The 16,130-nt window shown below is 37.3% G+C and overlaps 1 pseudogene; it reads left to right on the top strand.

The window, feature by feature from the left end:
- The first annotated feature begins 11,677 nt into the window (after positions 1-11,677).
- LOC123231859 lies at positions 11,678-13,482 on the top strand (annotated as a pseudogene).
- Positions 13,483-16,130: the final 2,648 nt, after the last annotated feature.

Below are 16,130 nucleotides of genomic sequence, written 5' to 3'. Positions count from 1 at the left end.
CTTGTAGAAATAATCAACAACTTCAGCAAAGTTGCAGGATACAAAATAAATGCACATAAATCATCAGCATTTCTATACATTTCCAACACACTAGAGCAGCAAGAAGTAGAAAGAGAAACACCATTTAAAATTACCCTAGACAATATAAAATACTTAGGAATCTATCTACCAAAACAAACACAGCAATTATACGAAAACAACTACAAAACACTTTCCAAACAATTAAAACTAGATCTAAACAATTGGAAAAATATTGATTGCTCATGGGTAGGACGAGCTAACATAATAAAAATGACCATTCTATCCAAATTAATTTACCTATTTAGTGCCATACCTATCGAACTACCAAAAAACTTTTTTACTGAATTAGGGAAAACTATAACAAATTTCATTTGGAAGAACAAAAGATCAAGAATGTCAAGGGAAATAATGAAAAAAAAATGTGAAGGAAGGGGGCCTACCAGTACCAGATATTAAACTGTACTATAAAGTAGCGGTCATCAAAACAATATGGTACTGGCTAAGAGACAGAAGGGAGGATCAGTGAAATAGACTTGGGGTAAGTGACATCAGCACGACCGTGTATGATGAACCCAAAGTGGCCAACTTTTGGGACAAAAATCCACTATTTGACCAAAACTGCTGGGAAATTTGGAAAACAATATGGGAGAGATTAGGTTTAGATCAACATCTCACACCCTACACCAAGATAAATTCAGAATGGGTGAATGACTTGAATATAAAGAGGGAAACTATAAATAAGTTAAGTGTACACAGAATAGTATACTTGTCAGATCTCTGGGAAAGGAAAGATTTTAAAACCAAGCAAGAGTTAAAGAAAATTACAAAATGTAAAATAAATAATTTTGATTACATTAAATTAAAAAGCTTTTGTACAAACTGTTACAGACTCTGTTTCTCTAAATGACTCCTAATAGCCTCTTGGAGGGATCAAGTTGATTTTGGATTAACCTACCTGCTGGTACCAGAGCTTTTTGGGGCTCAGGTGACCCGGACCAAACACAAAGACTGCCTCAGTCTGGATTGGTCACGTAGGGAATCCAGATAAGAGGACCTAAATTTGATCCTATTTCTCCAATGGCATTTCTACATCCAATGGCTCTCCACAACAAACAAAAACAATGCAACCAAAATCAGAAGGGAAACAACAAATTGAGAAAAAATCTTTATAACAAAAAACTCTGACAGGGGTCTAATAACTCAAATATACAAGGAGTTAAATCAATTGTATAAAAAAATCAAGCCATTCCCCAATTAATAAATGGGCAAGGGACATGAATAGGCAATTTTCAGATAAAGAAATCAAAACTATCAATAAGCACATGAGAAAGTGTTCTAAATCTCTAATAATTAGAGAAATGCAAATCAAAACAACTCTGAGGTATCAACCTCACACCTAGCAGATTGGCTAAAATGATAGAAGGGGAGAGTAATGAATGTTGGAGAGGATGTGGCAAAACTGGGACATTAATGCATTGCTGGTGGAGTTGTGAACTGATCCAACCATTCTGGCTGGCAATTTGGAACTATGCTCAAAGGGCTATAAAAAAAATGCCTGCCCTTTGATCCAGCCATACCATTGTTGGGTTTGTACCCCAAAGAGATCATAGATAAACAGACTTGTACGAAAATATTTATAGCCATGCTTTTTGTGGTGGCAAAAAACTGGAAAATGAGGGTACGTCCTTCAATTGGGGAATGACTGAACAAATTGTGGTATATGCTAATGATGAAATACTATTATGCTCAAAGGAATAATAAATTGGAGGAATTCCATGTGAACTGGAAAGACCTCCAGGAATTGATGCAGAGTGAAAGGAGCAGAGCCAGAAGAACATTGTACACAGAGACTGATATACTGTGGTAAAATAGAATGTAATGGACTTCTGTACTAGTAGCAATGCAATGACCCAGGACAATTCTGAGGGATTTATGGAAAAGATGCTACCCACATTCAGAGGAAGAACTGCAGGAGTGGAAACACAGAAAAAAAGCAACTGATTGAACACATGGGTTGAGGTGAATGTGATTGGGGATGTAGACTCTAAGGACCACCCCAGTGCAACTATTAATAATATGGAAATGGGTCTTGATCAATGACACATGTTAAAACCAGTGGAAATGCTCATCAGCTATGGGGAGGGAGAAGGTGAGGGGGGGTGAAGGGGAAAGTAAGAGCATGAATCATGTAACCATGTTAACTTTTCTAAAAAATAAATATTATTAAATGTTAAAAAAAATTAAGTGAGTTGCTCCGGGTCACACGGCTAGTAAATGTCTGAGGTCAAATTTGAACATATCTTCCTGACTACAGGCTTTATCCACTGCAGACCCAGTTTGGCTGTTTTAATGTTCAAGATTCAATTTTTTTTTTATAAATCACATTTGCAAAAAGAGAATCTCCACTGTTTGAAACTGAGTCAGAACTTTAACAAAGTTCAGGATACAAATAAACCCACAGAAATCATCAACATTTCTGTTATTTACAACAAAACTCAGAAGCAAGCATTAGAAAAAAAACCTCCATTTAAAATCACTTTAGACAATATAAAATATTTGGGAATTTAGCTGACAAGACAAACTCAGGAATTATATAAGCACAACTACAAAACACTTTTCATACAAATAAAACTAGATCTAAACAATTGGAAAAACATTAATTGCTCATGGGTAGGATGAGCTAATATAATAAAAATGATATTTATTCAGTGCCATATCTATCAAACTACCAAAAAGCTTTTTTTATAGAATTAGAAAAAATTATAACAAAGTTCATCTGGAAGAACAAAAGATCAAGAATATCAAGGGAACTAATGAAAAAAAAATGTGAAGGATGGGGGCCTGGCAGTACCAGATCTTAAACTGCACTACAAAGCAGTGATCATCAAAACAATATGGTACTGGCTAAAAGAAAAAAGGGTAGATTAATAGAATAGACTTGGGGTAAATGACCTCAGCAAGCTAGTGTTCAATAAAAGACCCCAGTTTTTGGAACAAGAACTCGCTATTTGACAAAAATTGCTGGAAAAGTTGGAAAACTATATGGGAAAAATTAGGTTTAGATCAACATCTCATACTCTATACCAAGATAAATTCAAAATGGGTAAATGACAAATATATAGAATAAAATCATAAATAAATTAAGTGAACATAAACAGTATACCTGTCAGATCTATGGGAAATGAAGGAATTTAAGACCAAACAAGAGATAGAGAACATTATAAGATATAAAATGAATTTTGATTATATTAAATTTAAAAGTTTTTGTACAAACAAAACCAATGCACAAAAATTAGAAGGGAAGCCACAAACTGGGGAAAAGACTTTAAAATAAAATTCTCTGACAAAGGTCTAATTTCCCATATATATAAGGAACTAAGTCAAGTTTACAGGAAATTGAGCCTTTCCCCAATTGACAAATGGTCACGGTATAAGAATAAGCAGTTTTCAGATGAAGAAATCAAAACTATCACTAATCACATGAAAAAGTGTTCTTAATCCCTCCTGATTAGAGAAATGCAAATCAAAACAACTCTAATGTACCACCTCATACCTAGCAGATTGGCCAATATGACAGTAAAGGAAAATGATAAATGTTGGAGGGGATGTGGCAAGATTGGGACACTAATGCATTGTTGGTGGAGTTGTGAATTTATCCAATCATTCTAGAAGGCAATTTGGAATTATGCCCAAAGGGCTTTAAAATATTGCATGCCCTTTGATCCAGCTATGCCACTACTGGGTTTGTACTCCCAAAGAGATTAAAAAAAAGTTTGTACAAAAATATTTATAGCTATGCTTTTTGAGGTGGCAAAAAATTGGAAAATGAGGGGGTGTCCCTTGATTGGGGAATGACTGAACAAATTGTGGTATGTGATGGTGATGGAATACTATTATGCTATAAGGAATGATGAATTGCTTGATTTCTATATGAACTGGAAAGACCTCTATGAACTGATGCAGGGCGAAATAAGCAGAACCATGAGAACATTGACCACAGAAAGTGAAATATTGTGAGACAATCAAATGTAATAGCAATGCAATGATCAAGAACTATCCCATGGAACTTATGAAAAAGAATGCCATCCATATCTAGAGAAAGGACTATGGGAGTAGAAACACAGAAGAAAAACATATGATTTATCATTTGGTTAGATGGGTATATGATTTGGGGTTGGGTTTTTTTAAAGATTATTAGAAATATGAATAGTATGGAAATAGGTTTTGAGTAATAAGACATGTATAAACCAGTGGAATTGCTTGTCAGCTCTGGGAGTGGGGCAGGAAGAGGGGAGGGAGAGAAAATGAATTATGTAACCATGGAAAAATATTCTTAAAAATAAAGTAAAAGAATGTGGAAAAAATAAAAAAGGAAGTCATTTCAGAGTCAATTCAAAAGCAGGCTTTTGGAACACTGGCTATATTGAAGAGTCAAAAAAGAAGCAAGTGTAAGAGTGTGGTAGAAGGTGTATTGATGTTACATGGCTAGCAAGTGTGGCTGTAGTGGAAGAATAATCAATCCACTGTGGGAGACTAGAAGAAATGTGCTGAAGGCAGCTCAAAGGGGGCGAATTATTATTTTTTCAGTATGAACATTTATTTCCATGTTGGAAGTCAACAAAGTACAAATCAAGGCTTGATTGCTTTTGTTGATTATTTGAGAAAATTGTTTGAGAAAAGAAATGCAGATTAAATTTAAAAGCCTGTTGTAGGTACATTTTCCTGCCCTGACCAGCACACTCCTGGACTAGGGCTTTTGGCTATCCTAGGGCTTCTTTCTCCTCCTTTTCTTTTTGTCCCATTCGCTCAGAAGACCCCCATCCAGCAAATATTTATACTGAGCAGTTGCTCTAGCCCAAGACTTCTTAGCATTCTTAGAGTCATCTTCCTCTTTAACAATCAGTTGAAAATGATGGCCTTTTCTCCAAATAATGTTTTTAAATGCACAAAATAAAATACATAAGATTTCAAAGGAAATCAATTATATTGAAATAAAGATGTAATTTTCCCCATCCGAGTTTCATAAGCCAAGCTCCAACATCATGAATCATGCTCTAAATGCAAATAAATTAGGTTGTCCCCATAAGAAGATGTTGTTCTTTGTGTTTTATGTCTCAGTGAGACTGAAAGGCTTGGGCTGAGGTTTCAGTAGGGAATGGGCATGAAAGTTCCTGAGGATTTGTTTCCAGTTGGCTCTATTGACTGCAGGTGAAGCAGAGGAGTACTTTTACTATGTCTTTGTAAAGTCTGTTCTTTTAATTCCTAAATGGTAAAGTAGCTTTTAAATGGATTTTAAACTTTGAAGCAGCTGGACATAAAGAGAAAGAGGAAGAATTTAGTTCTGGACATGTTGGACTCTACACTTCATCAATACCTTATGAATGATTCTTCCCTGAGGTTGGACTAATACAGAAGGCCATTGATCACATATCTGATCAATCCTGGGGTTATCTTCCCCTTTGGCAATTGTCCTGATGGAGAAGCAACCAATAAAGGTCTGTTGCCCCAGAAACTCTACCTTGGGACCTAGAATCATGATTAAACCTAGCTTGTTTTAGGCAAGACTTCCCATAAAGGGCCAGCACCATCCTGAGGCATTTGAGAACTTTGCCTCCCTTCAAGATGCTTATCTTAGGGCAGATTTTTCATAACCTGCTCCAGGAAGGATCTAAGGGTGCAAATGATCCCACTTCCTTAGCTAGTAACTCTTGGGATCTTTAAGAAGGGCATGACAGGAGAGTGAGCTGACTGAATCTTGCCTAATACACATAGTCAATTTTACACAAAAGAAGGTGACAAATATTTAATGAGAACTTAACAAGACATTTCTAGCTTAGTTCTATCTCTAACTCAAACCTAAAAATCCAACAAAAATAACTTCTAACCGTTGATGATAATAATTCTTAACTATAACCCTAAGGACACAGACATAAGTTTTCCTACAAATCACGTCAGATTTATATTAATTCACTTGGTCCCTATTGAATCTAGACAGGAAGCCTTACAAGCATCCCAGCTCTGAACTTAGGTGAGAGAGAAGAAAGCGATCCATTTGTCCTTTAGCCTGTCAAAAGAGAATTCTTCAAAAAGCTGAGGAAAATTGTTGTTTCCTGCTTTCAGCTTCCTATGATGATCTCAAAAGAGAGCAGAATTTCCATATCAAGTCGTCAAAAAGCTTTTATTAAATACCTGCTATATGCCAGGCACTGTGCTAACCACTGATGTTCTGTGTGTTCTTGATTCTTTCCCTGAATCTTTCTGGTCTTTTTAGTCAGACTTTTATAAGCTTCTCTTCAGGCTCTGTGAAGGATGGAGACATTACTCTATGCCTCAGAGGCTTTAGGACAGATCTCAGGGTACCTACAAATAAGGTCAACTATTGGGTACAAGTTAAATTTGAAATGTTGAGAAGATCCCAGTCTCTTAACAGAAAGCGAGCTCCTCAGGCCATTCTGGCTGATCTCTGTCTTCCTCCTTTTCCCAGGCCAACTGTTCTGATGAGAAGTAGGTGGGGGAGAGGTATTATAATGTCATTTCCCCCATCAGCCCCTTTCCAAGACCTTAGACAGTTGTCACAAGATGCCAGTCCATAAAATGATGTTGTCTAGAACAGCTAAGCCGGCAAGACCTAGAAGAAAACTCACCCTGTCTCAATTGCTTACATTTACACAAAAGCTATCAGGGCTTTTAATTTTAAAAATTCCTGACAATAGCCCTGAGACTAACCCTTTACATACTTAACATTCCAACAACCCTAAAATGGGAAGTGGCAGACACCAAGGGAGTCCATCCATTCCATACACAGTTACACTAAAAAAGAAAAGAAAAGAAAAATTCCTTTAGGAAGGAGAGTTGGGATCGAATGAAAGAATTTAAGAAGTGGCTAAAAACCCAGGAAAAGCTTGGTGAGAGTTCAAAGCCTGTTCCTCAGTCAGTGGCAAGCGCCCAGCAGCAGACCAAGCTTTGCCCTTTGAAGTCTGGCATCGTCTTTGTGATAGATCTAATACCTCACCTAGTCAAAGGGTTTTGCCTTTTCTGACTTAGATGGACTTGCTCCAGGCTTATGAGCCAGTGCTGCTCCTGAGAGCACACAAAACAGATGGATTTTATGGGTCTTCTAAAAATCCACTGATGAAACATGGGGTTCTCTGCGGCATTTTCTCCTCCTGATGAATAGCAAGGACATGAAGAAATGTGCCACACTGGTGTGCCAGGCTTTGAAGGTTTCAAATGGGCTACAGAAGCTGCTTTGTGTGCTGTGATAAATCTTGCTGCCACAGGGTAGGGCAGGCATAAGAGAGGAGGCAATAAGGCAGAGACGGAAAGTGTTTTTTAGTGCTTATCCCTTATCTTGTCTGAATGGAGGCAATAATGAAACTTTTGTCATGAAAGTGGGTGAATGGACTCCGTCCTGCAGGCTTTCCCATACAGCCACAATTTTCAGAAATGTTCAACTTAGCCAAATAATTGAGATCTAACTGGTATATATCCTGCTGCATTATTGGAGAATGGAGGAAAGATTGGAAAGGGGGAAAAAAAAAAAAGAAACACCCTAACGGGCCACCGAAGCGCTGATGATTTAAAAAATAATTACGGAATTATCCTGGCTCTCGGTTCACTTTAAAGTAGGATTGAAATTGTCAGTGTTCAAATGTCAATCCAATTGCCGGAGGACTGACAGTTACCAATTTAGCAGGGAAACTCTGATGAGTGACATATTCCATTACTTTTTTATCTTGCCCCCCTCCCCAGAATGAAACAACCTCCCGTCTCTATCACTGCTTGTCATTTAGCATTCCAAAAATGTGTGCAAGCAGACAGTTCACATTTATATTACTATCGGGTCTCCGTGTTTGAAACATTTGGGAGGGGGGGAAAACCAAGCCACATCAATGGCTTCTGAATAATTGGGGTTGGGAACCAGTGCCAAGAAAAATTCCTTTCAAAGATTCATAGATTTCTTTACATTTGAGATACATAGCTCATTCACTCAATTTAAGGAAAATAAACGAAAAAACCCAGAGGGGGCTGGAGTTTATATGCAGTGTGATAATGATAACAGAAATTCTGAATTTTCTTTATGCTGTTATCATGGGAGTAGATGCAATAGAGATGCATAGAGACCTTCATAAATGTGGCATGGGGATATTCATCTAATGATTAGGGCCCTAATAAGCATGAGGGAAAGGAAATGGAGGGAAACAAGCATTTATTTAGCATCTAAACACTTCACAAATATTATCTCGTGTTAAAACCATCTCCATGTAATAGTTGAGGAAATGGAGGCAGTTTGAAATTAAGTGATTTACTGAGAGTCACGTAGTAAGTGTCTGGGACAGCATTTTAACTCAGGTCTTCCTAACTCCAAGCCCAGAGCTTTATCCCCCATGCCTCCTCAGCCCCTAGCAGCCAACAAACCAATGCAAAAAGATAATGGGATATTATGTCAAGAATGTTTAGGAGGCACTGTAGCATGAAGCAGTGGTTCTCAAACTTCTCAGGGCCCTTTTACACTCTTAAAATCTATTGCAGACCCAAAAAAGTAGTTTTGTTTTGTTTTGGTTTTTAATGTGGGCTTTTTCTATCAATATTTAACTTTTTGAAGTTAAAACTGATAAATTTTAAAACATTTATAAATTCATTTAAGAACAATTATAAGATTATTCCATTGTAATTTAAGTTACATTTTAATGAAAACAACTGTTCTAAAATAAAATAACTTAATGAGAAGAAAGACATTGTTTTCCATATTTTTGCAAATCTTTTTAATGTTTGGCTTTAGAAGATAGCTGGGCTCTTTGGCTTTTTTTTTAAGCCTCTACCTTTTTTTATTTTTAATTTTTTAGAATATTTTTCCATGGTTACATGATTTCATGTTCATTCCTTCACCCCCACACCCCCTCCCTGTAGCCGATGCATAATTTTACCGAAACCTCTACCTTCTGTCTTAGAACCGATACTGAATATCCTTTCCAAGCCAAAAAAAGAGGTAAGGATTTGTTAGTTGGGGTTAAGTGACTTGCCCAAGGTCGTATATCTAGGAAGTATCTGAGGCCAGATTTATCCTATTGGCGTTTGTATTCAATCTATTATAATATATTCGTTTGTTTTTTTTTAAGATTTGAATATTTTATTTTTTTAGAAAAATTTTCCATGGTTACATGATTCTTGTTTTTACTTTCCCATTCACTCCCACTTCAAACCGCCCCCCCCCATATCCAACACACATTTCCACTAGTTTTAACATGTGTGATCAATCAAGACCTATTTCCATATTATTGATAGTTGCATTGGTGTGGTCCTTTCCAGTCTACATCCCCAATCATGTCCACATCAAATCATGTGTTCAAGCGGTTGTTTTTCTTCTGTGTTTCCACTCCTGCAGTTCTTCCTCTGAATGTGGGTAGTGTTCTTTTCCATAAATCCCTCAGAATTGTCCTGGGTCATTGCATTGCTGCTAGTACAGAGGTCCATTACATTCTATTTTACCACAGTATATCAGTCTCTGTGTACAATGTTCTTCTGGCTCTGCTCCTTTCACTCTGCATCAATTCCTGGAGGTCTTTACAATATATTGTTTTGATGGAAGTATATAAAGAAATTTCAGCCTCACACAGATATGTATTTGAAAAAAGAAAGAGAATTTTAATAAATAATTATGTCTTAGTATTCTTATGAAACTAGTGACCTTGTGGACTTCTTGACAAAAGATCTCAGAGATTCCATGAGGCAGTAGATGACACTTTTAAGAACTGCTTTTGTAAAGTAAAAAGCCTTGAGTGTCTGTGATGCTTGTTCTAACTAGTGTTTAGCTGTGTAACCTGGAACAAGTCTTTTAACCACTCTGGGCCCCTCTGTAACTTCATCTCTAAAACAATGGGTACAGACCCAATGATCAGTAACATCTCATTTTCCCAAAATTCTGATTTTCTGAATACCGTACAGTTTTGTTCATTCAGCTTGGAACTAGGACGATTTTTTCCCCTTTCCTTGATGATGTTTTTTTAAAGCTAGCTCAAGTTTTTAGTGTTTTACAGTTTGCAAAGAGCTCTCCTCACAATAGACTTCTGAAGTAGCTTATATTAGTATTATCTCCATATTAATCAATAGCTAACATTTATATAGTATGTTAAAGTTTGCCAAACACGTTACAAATATTATCTAATCTGATCCTCATGACAACCCTGGGAGATAGGTGCTATTATTATCCCGTTTTTCAAATGAGTAAACTGAGGCTAAGGGATTTGCCCAGTGCCTGAAGCTGCATTTCAAAAAGCATATAATGGAAGCTCAGCTTGACTTACTCAAGATCACATTAACTAGTAGATGGCAATGTCTCTGACCCCCCCAGTTATAGATACCACAATTTTCAAAAAAGGTGGTTGTTCTAAAAAAGCTAAAACAATGGGTCAGCTAGTAAATAGAGAGCCTCAGACACTTCCTAGCTGCATGACCCTGGGGAAGTCACTTAACCCCAATTGCCTAAGATCTTACCACTCTTCTGCCTCGTAACTAAGTATTGATTCCAAGATGGAAGGTAAGGGTTTTAAAAAAAAAGTTAAGAACATAAACTTTTCAAGTATTCTTGAGCACTTTGGACATCATTAAATTCAACACAATGCATGTTTGTTAAGCACCTGCTATGTATAGAACATTATGCTGAATACTGGATAAAGAAAAAAATTTAGATGATACATTTCCTACCCTCAAGGAATTTACAGATGAATAGAACCATATGATATATATTGATATCTTTACGTGAGGTAATGCTTAGTAAGTTCATTGGACAAAATTTTCTTTATATAGAATTGAAAAAAACTTTAAAATAACAAATCTTAAAAGAAGGAGGAGAAGAAGGAGGAGGAGGAGGAGGAGAAGATTATAACAGATATCAGAATATTTACCACCCCAGGGAGGGAGAGAATCTGAATCACAAAATGTCAGAAAACAATTATCAACGTTGTTTCTGCATCTAATTGATTTATTCATTTTCTAGTTTTTCAAGTTGCATTCCCAATTCATTAACCTCTGCCCTCCCTAATTTGCATCTAATTGAAAAAAATTACAAGTATATTAGACTGATATAAAAGTGCTACATGATGTGTGAAGGAGAAATGTTCCTGGGGAGCACAGGGGATTTTGTGGGAAAAGGTAGCATCTGAGTTTACTTTTAAAGGATGTGCATAAATTTAACAGACAAAGAAGGTGCTTTGAGCCAGACTTTATTCAGTCTAGGCTGGGTGTTTAGGTTTGAAATGAAAATGATATTCATTGACCATCTAACATTTATCAAAAGAATGTTGATCAGGGCAGCTAGGGAGATAGAGAGCCACCTTGAGCAAGTCACTTAATCCCCATTGCCTAATCCTTCCTGCTCTTCTGCTTGGAACCAATACTTAGTATTAATTCTAGGACAGAAAGTAAGGTTTAAAAGGGAGGGGAAAAAAAGGAAGTTGACCAGAACTTTTTATGTCAATTGACCAGAGACCCCAAATCCTCCTCATCTGCACTCTCCCCATCCCAGCTTATCCCCTTTTGAAAAATATTAAGAATAATGTCCTTAAACTAAACTATGATAATTTATGCATTTCAAAGGAGCATCATAGAGTAATAATGGTACAATAAAATTGTTGTCTTATTAAATACTGTTTAAAAAATGTCCTTAAATCAATTTTTACTAAAGCCAAATTATCTGCTATACTTAAAATAGAGACTGTACCCAGATTACCCTTCGCCCTAGTAATCATGAAGTCTGCATCTACAAGAAGGATGGGAACCAAACCATCACAGCTACTGGCTGGGCTCCTGAACTGTTACTTGTGGTGCAGATCATAACACCTATGTCTGGAGTCAGAATGATGGCTTCTGGAAACCAGCTCCGGTGATCCTGAGGATTAATCATGCAGCTACCTTTATGAAATGGGCTCCCCTGGAGAATAAATTTGCTGTAGGTAGCAGAGCTCGACTGATCTCTGTGTGCTACTTTCAGTCTGAAAATGAATGGTGGGTGAGCAAACACACAAAAAAGCCAATTTGTTCTACTGTCCTCAATAATGACTGGCATCCCAGTGATGATTTGCTGGCTGCTGGATCTTGTGACTTCAAATGCAGAATTTTTCTGCCAAAAATTGAAGAAGTTTATGAAAAGCTAGCTGGTACTCCAGTGAGTACCAAGATGTGTTTTTGTCAGCTGATATCAGAGTTTGGTGGTACTGGAAGTGGTGTCTGGACCCACGAGGTCAGTTTCTCTGCCAGTGGAAAACAGCTTGCTTGGGTTGGCCATGATAGGACTGTAGCAGTTGCTGATGTCTCCAAAACACAGTGATTTCTTAGCTGAAAACAGAGTTCCTCCCACTTCTGAGTGTGTCTTTGAGAAAAGCATGGTGGCTACTAGCCATGAATACTGCCCAGTGTTGCTTAGTGATGGTGATCATGGTTCCTTGACCTTTGTCTCCAAATTGGGTATTCCAACATCCAACGGTACAACCTCCCTGCCATGGAATGCCACGACTGAAGACCTCAATGCTGCTCCACATAAGCTCCACCAAAACAGCATCAATTCACTGATACAACCATTCTGGAGAGCAATATGAAACCTCTGCCAAAAGACCATAAAACTACATCTACTCTTTGACCCAGAAATACCACTATGAGGACTGTATCTCAAAGAGATCAGAAATAAGAGAAAACGACCTACTTGTACAAAAATAGTTTTAGCAGCTCTTTTTTGTAGTAGCAAAGAATTGGAAACTGAGGGGGTCATCCATCACCTGGGGAATGTCTGAACAAGTTGTGATATATGATTGTAATGGAATACTATCACACCATAAGAAATGACAAACAGGATGAATTCAGAAAAACCTGGATTTATATGAACTGATGCAAAGTGAAGTGAGGACAATCAGGAGAATGATGTATACAATAACAGAAGTGGTGTACGACTATCAGCTGAGAAAGACTAGATTATTAAGAGCAAAGCAAGGCTTCAGGATAACTGAGGGACTAAGGATAAAATATGCTACCCTCAGCCAAAGAAGGAACTTTTGGAATATGATTTCAGATTAAAGAATGTCATTTTCACTTTATTTTCTTTGTGAGTTTTAAATTAAATGTGTGATATGTATCTTTTGTCACAGCATGGGGAATATGGAAGTATGTATTGCATGAAAGCATTGGTATATCCTGTATCAAACCATTTACCATCTCAAGGGGAGAGAGGGAGAGAATCTAAATGACAAATGTCAGAAAACAATTGTCAAAAATTGTTTCTACATGTAATAAAAAAGTTCTTTTTAAAAAAGGAAACATATTACCAAAAAACCTGGTATCACTCAAGTGTCTATTTATGAAGTGGACAAGCAAGACTGCCACAAATTTTGCACCACTGGCACTGATGGAGCAATGACAGTTTGAGATTTCAAGACTTTAGAGTCTTGGATTCGGGGGCTACAAATCATATGAAGCTGCATTTTCATTGCCTAGTATGACAAGACACTTGACAGAATGTAACTCTAGCATTTAATACCCCTCGTATATGATTTTTTAAACATAATTGGTGAATATATAGGTTTTAAAAAAATCAGCAGTGATATCTTTTTGATTGACTGTTTCATTCTATTCTTGACCAAAAGTTGCTCTGCAAATTTGTTTATTTTGGGAGGTTATCACACTAGATTAAAGGATATTATCACAATAAATACATAAACCATCTGCTAAAAAATATTTTTTAAATACAAGGGGAAAAAAACAAAGGAAATTTATAGTACTGTTTCAGATGGGTACAAAGGCCTTGCCTCTGAATTTGCCATGATAAATTATTCTTCAGAAGTATGTACTGGGCCTGAGAAATTGAGTCACTGAGTCCTCATGTTTTTAGGTAACATTAATGGGTGAAGCCTTGGTCTCTTGGACCAATTGAATCTTTAAGATGGTTTCAGGCACTTTTAGAGAAAAACTAGCTTTCCTTCAATGGGTATAGATATGCTCCTAAAATGGAAGGGGGAAAAGGACATTCCAGGAATAGGAAATGGAGGCTAAAACAAACAGACTATGTTCTGGGGGCAGAGAGTAATGCAGTTTGCCTAGAACTTAAAGTCAGTAGAGGGTAGTAATGTGAGATAAAACTAAAAAAACAGGATGGCATCAGAGTGTATACGGCCTTTACTAAACAAAGGAGTATGACAATTCCTTGGTAGTCAGTGGGGAGTTGCTGAGGATTTGGAGACAAAGGAATGGCATGACCAGATCTAAACAGAAAAAAATATTGGTTTGGCAGCAGTATGAAGGATGGATAAGCAGGGGAAAGTGGGAATGTGGAGGTCTGATAGGAGGTAATTGTGTTCACCCAGGTAATTAGGATCTTTACTAGGATGAAGGCAGTGGAAATGGAGAGGAAGAAACACATGAAAGAGATCTGTAAAAATGATGGGATTTAATGACTAATTGGCTACCAAAGAAGAAGGAGAAAGGAATCAAAAAGAGCAGCAAGGTTTCAAACATGGCAAACTGATTAGTGCCAATGATAGACATGGTGGAGTTAAAAAGAGGAGTAGGTTTATGAGGAAAGATGATGATTATCTCAGTTTTGGACATGTTTGTTAACAATCAGTAAAATAGAGCACTTAAACTGTCGGGCAGAAAGACAAGAGGTGTTGCCAAAATTGCTGATGAAATCATTTGCCTCTGGTTCTCTCCGGCTACCTGTAACCAACTTATAGAAACAAAGCTAGTCAGGCTTCTGAGCTAATGTTTCCAATGTGTATATGTGTATGTACACATGTATCTGTGTGCATATGTATTTTTCTATATAGAAAGAGAAAGGAGAAGGAGAGAGACAAATGCAGAAAGATGATAGATATACAGAGAGAGAAACAGAAACAGAAGAGAGGCAGAGACATAGACAGAAAAAAAGACAAAGAAAAAAGAGAGACAGATAGAGACAAAGAGTCAGAGACACATCCAGAGAGAGACAGACAGACAGAGACAGAGAGAGACAGAGAGGCAGTCAGAGAGACAGAGAGGAACAGAGAGAGATAGAGACAGAGACAGAGAGAGGAACAGAAACAGAAACAGAAACAAACAGAAACAGAAACAAAGGGAGAAGAGAAAAAAGGAGAAAGAAAGGGAGGCAGGCAACCAGATGATATATTAGCCTTAAGAGTGAGAGACTTGAGATGAAATCCAGTCTCAAACACTTACCAACTGTGTGACTCTGGCCAAGTCTTAACCTCTTTATGCCTCAGTTTCCTCATCTGTAATGAAAGTAATAAAGCACTGTCCTCCCAGGGTAAAATCTTAAAGATCAAATAAGATATTTGTAAAATGCTTTACAAACCCTAAAGAACTATGTATGCAAAATAAACATAAAGAGAATAAAAATACATTCAAAGTAGTTAAACTAAGAGGGAGGGTGCTAGTAATTTAACAGGGATCAGGAAAGGCTTCATAGAGAACATGATCCCTGAGCTGCCTCTTAAAAGATGAGGATTCTGCAATGGTGAGGAATAGGTGTATTCTAGGCATACAGGATGGAGAGGAGATGAAGTGTTCTGTGTGAAGCATAAAGACAGGGTCAGTTTGGGCGGATTGAAGAAGGATCCTCCCTGAATATCCCATATACCCCTTGGCACATAGTAGGAGTTTAATGTCCTTCTTTCTTCCTCCCTCCTTTCTTTTCTTCCTTCTTTCCTTCCTTTCCTCCATACTTCCTCCCCCTGTCCCTTACTCCTTTCTTCTTTGCTTGTTACCTTCCTTCTTTCCTGTGCTTTAAATTTCCTAAAGTACTTTATATACATTATCTCATTTGAGCCTCACAATACTTGTGCTTAAGAGGGAGAACCAGGAGAAATGTACCTACAGAATTTTATCCAAGCAGCTAATTAAAAAAGTTTTCTCAAATGTCTACAGAAAGTAGTGAAATTATTTTCTATGCCTGCTATGAAGTGAGTAGAAGGGTCCCTCCATTGCACATTCTCAAGAGGACTCTACATGAAGATGGGGGAAACTTGGGCAAGTTTGAAGAGTGGTAGCTATGGAAAAAGTAGACTGTGTATTGGTTCCAAGGCAGAAGAATGGTAAGGGCTAGGCAATGAGGGTCAAATGAGTTGCTC

This window comes from Gracilinanus agilis, chromosome 1, assembly GCF_016433145.1.
Source record: "Gracilinanus agilis isolate LMUSP501 chromosome 1, AgileGrace, whole genome shotgun sequence".
Taxonomy (NCBI): domain Eukaryota; kingdom Metazoa; phylum Chordata; class Mammalia; order Didelphimorphia; family Didelphidae; genus Gracilinanus; species Gracilinanus agilis.
This window is presented reverse-complemented; position numbering and strand designations above follow the sequence as displayed.